General features: G+C 31.0%; 1 pseudogene; it reads left to right on the top strand.

Annotated features, from left to right (window-relative positions):
* Positions 1 to 3,169: 3,169 nt before the first annotated feature.
* On the top strand, positions 3,170 to 3,741 carry LOC132352433 (heterogeneous nuclear ribonucleoprotein H3-like; annotated as a pseudogene).
* The last annotated feature ends 821 nt before the right edge of the window (positions 3,742 to 4,562 follow it).

Below are 4,562 nucleotides of genomic sequence, written 5' to 3' on the forward strand. Positions count from 1 at the left end.
ATAATAACAATATTTGTAATAGCCCAAAAGTGGAAACAATGCATACATCCCTCAGCTGGTGAATGTATAAAAAGTTGTGGTTATCCCTACAATGGAATAGTATTTGGCAATAAAGAATGAATAAAATATTGATACATGTTGCAGCATGGATGAACCTCTAAAATAAAGTGCTAAATGAAAGAAGTCAGATGCAAAAGACCCCGTTTTATATGGTTTTACTTATGTGAAATGTCCAGAAAAAGTAGATCTTTAGAGACAGTAAGTATATTAGTAATTCCAACTCTGGGACTGGAGTTGGAAACAGGGAGTGACTGCAGTGGGCATCAGGTATCTTTTTGAGGTAATGGAAATCTTCTAAAATTAGAACATGGTAATGTTTGCACAATTCTGTCAGTTAAAAAAAAAAATTAATAAAAATCAATGACTCGAACTCTTACACCAAGTGAATTTATGGTACATATATGATACTTCAATAAACTTTTTTTTTAAAGTAGTTTCCTTGGTAAATAACTATATTATTATATATCATATCTCAAGTCAGAGATACTCATGCTAAATATAGAATGACATAGATATATATACCCCTTCTTTGCTTCCCACTTCATCACACCTTCTCTCAATTATTTGCGAAATATTGGGTATCAGTCACCATAGCAAACTGAAACTAAGAATTGTAATCCTATATTCTGATCTATTCTAAGCAATAGGAACAAATCCATTTTAAGTTTATTAAAAAGATATGCAAATTTTATATTTTTGTTTGATTTTTCTCATAGATGTTAGATAAATTTCCAAGTGTCATGAGAATTGTTACCTTAAATTTAAATTATTTTTTTTATTCTTAGAGAGAATTCTGCACTTAATTCTGGTAAACAATGTGATCTAATATCTTTTAGTGAATTTTTGCTGCTATCTTAAAAATACATCTTGCATAATGTATTATAATATGGATTAAATCAAAAGGCATAATGTTAACATCCAACCCTGTTGTTTATTCAAGTCAATCTACTTATATATACAAATCTGATATTTACTTCTTAAAATATTTAACAGGCATAAGTGCCCATAAATCAGCTATGACAATCATTGTTAAAGCAATCAATAGTAAGGAATATGCATTAATTCAAATAATATTGACAAGCTCATGAACCTGCATCAGTCTTCCGTGAAGTAAGAAAAATGAGACATCTTCCAAAAAATCAATATTTTCCTTTTTATGTCATTTACTCGAAGATTATCAATAACACATTACTTTTTTACCTTATGTGTCAGGGTTCTAATTTTTAAATACAGGCATCTTTACATTTCAACATAAAAAGATAATCTACGAGAAACTTAGAGGCTAAAAATCATTTGATGGAAATATTTTTTGAAGTTTAATCATTGCTTAAAAACAAGTATATGTATATATACTTACTCACACTTATACATATATATATACACTTAAACATACATATACATGTACTGTTGATGTATTTTTGTGTGCAGTAGCATAAGAAAGCTCTGTGTTGTTTTTAAATTCTCCTTGGTTTCATTCTAAAGGTAAATTGCGTGAAAGAAATAGCAGAAATATCAACACACATCTTTTTTAACCCTTGTGAACTGAGATGTTACACAGGTACGTACTTAGGTAAAAATACAAAATGTGAAATTACCACACTCATTCATCAAAAAAGAAACATTTTAATTGGTTATAGGTGGAAAATATCTACTTGACAGTCAGTTTCTCACTTTTCATGTAAGTGCTTTGCTGCTTGGATGCCTAATCTTGTTTAGTGTAAGAAAAGTAATTTGACATGAAAGTACCTAGATGGCTGCCGAAAATTAATTGCCAATTAAAAAAGAAAAATGTTTGTGCTACTCTATAAACAAGCCAACATATAAACCTTTCAGTCTTGTTGCTTTATTTATGTCTTTATAGATCTGGTTTCAAGCTATTTGCATACAATTTACAAATTCATATTATAATTCTCCAGTATATTTATGTTTTATAGTTGTATATATTTTCCTCCATGAGAAATATTTATTTCTGTCTGCTTCTGTTGCTTATTATTTTAACAAAAACATCACATTGCATTTGATAGTTTATTTATCTTCTTTAGAATAAGACATTTTTATTTGTAAAGGAGAAAGAAAATATTTTACCACCTCAAAGAGGCACAAATGAGTACATGCGTGTATGCACACACAACACACCACACACACCACACAGCACACACACACACACACACACACACAGAGAAATCCAACTTTAGAAAATGCTCTGTACCTTTCAGCTCTATGTTGGTCTCCAAAATATTGAGGACAACAATTTTTAGAGATAAGAGGAAGAGCTTTCTCATATGAAGGAAACTTTCTTTGAGAAATTAATGGATTCTGCTTAAGTTCCAGTACTTGAGTTCTTGTAAACTATTGTTCATTTGGAAATCTAAATTGGCAAAAAGGAAAGATATTCGAATTCTTTGTTCTCTCCTCTAATAGGATAATTTGAGATTAAAGATAAAATCTGGAGCCACGCAGTAAGAGAAAATCAAATGAAGAGAGAAAACTACCAATGTTCTAAAAATGTTAGAAGGGAAACCAATAAAATACATATATGTGTGTATATATATACTATATATACTTATATATGAAGGATGGAGAAATATTGAAGAAATAATGATGCTTGAGCCTAGATAGGAGTAAGTTAGATGATCCCAGTGGTATAAAATATAAAATATTATAAAAAATAAAAGACAAGACTCAATCCAGTTTTCTACAACATCGAGTTATGTGACACACAGGAGTTCAAATCCTGTGCAACCTGATTGCTTCACTGACTTCAAAAGTCCAACTATATTCTCTCTTAGTAAAGAATTGCAATTTTATTTTTTAAAATAACTGTCAAAGACCATTTTATATTTGTATCAAAATTTTGTAGAGTTATATATCTCATTAACACTATCCTGTTTACTGTCTGTCATATTTTCATACTTCCTATTTTAAAATTTCGGCAGCTTTTTCTGGCTATGTAAAATTACCAGTGAGATGAAAGGGGTGATTTGTTCCAGAACAAATATTCATCAAAGCTATAATACTGCGCCGGGGTGGGCAATGGATGACAAAAATAATATATTTGTTTTATCTCTGGCATCTGTCCTGGCTTTTTCTTCCCTGATACCCTGGTTATGGAGGTTGTGATGACTATGGTGGCTATAATAATTCTGGTTATGGGCATGATGGCTTTGATGATAGAATGAGAGATGGAAGAGGTATGGGAGTTCCAGGCTATTGTGGAGCTGCTGATGTAAGTTCAGATTTTCATGGTGGTCATATTGTATATATGAGATTACATTTTCGTTCAACTGAAAATGACATTGCTAATTTCTTCCCAGTACTAAATCCAATACTAGTTTATACTGATATTGGAGCTGATAGCAGAGCAACCAGAGAAGAAGATGTACAGTTTATGACACATGAAGTTGCAGTAGCTTGCCATGTCTAAAGATATGAATAACATACAACATCAATACATTGAATTCTTCTTGAATTCTAGTCCTGAGGTGGCTTTGGGAGGTTCTGGAATGGGATGCTATGGCAGAGATGGAATGTATAAAAAGGGAGATTATGTATCTATTGGGAGAATGGGAATGATGAACAATTTACAATGGAAGATACAGTATTCCTGATGGCTTAGGTGGTGGTGGATGCAGTGGAGGTTACCATGGGCAAGATGGCAGGAATGAGGTGAATGGTGTGTGATGTACCGAAGCATAACCACCAATGTACAGAGTTCTGACCACAGCATCTGATCTACTAAGCTTTCTTACAGATTTAACTTCTTTTGTATTTTAGGAACTTTATACTGACTGAAGGAATATGTTTTCAAAATATTATTTGAAAAAGCAACAGATTGTGATGAAAAAAATTTTCTGTAGGTTTTAATTATTGCATACTTTGACTTAAAAGTAAAATTTCATATTAAAAAAAAATAAAAGAAGTATGTTGTATGGCCCTCATTACTTCTAAACTGAACTACTGTAAAAGCAGTCAAGAATATATATCTTAATATTTGTTGATTTCCTACTGTATGTTCTATACTCTGAAAGGTACATTTACCTAGATGATCTCATTACTCTTCTGCAAGGTAGATATTAATAGCTCTAATAATGTGAACAAGAACGTAATAAGTCCTCTCTAAATACAATATTACTTTGCTGTTGCATTCATGGGTCTTCAGAACAGTTTCTTATCTATATCTCCAGTTTTAGTTTTATTTTAAAAATATTTTAAAATAATGCTGCAGCTGAAATAATTGCTTACCATTCCCCAAACAAGTCTCAGTAGAACATCTGCTCCAATAATCAATTTTACTTAAAACACTGGGGCCAAGTGAAAACTAATGTCTTCATCATATTATAATATATTAGTAATAAATTGTTGCTATATGCTATAAGCACATATTTATATATTATTAAATAATGCAAAATTGCATATATTTTTAAACTAAATAAGAAACTTCAAATAAATTTCTAGCTTCAGTTGACATTTTCTAGATAGATGAAGAAGAGTCGGGACATGGT

This window comes from Balaenoptera ricei, chromosome 18 (genome assembly GCF_028023285.1).
Source record: "Balaenoptera ricei isolate mBalRic1 chromosome 18, mBalRic1.hap2, whole genome shotgun sequence".
NCBI lineage: Eukaryota > Metazoa > Chordata > Mammalia > Artiodactyla > Balaenopteridae > Balaenoptera > Balaenoptera ricei.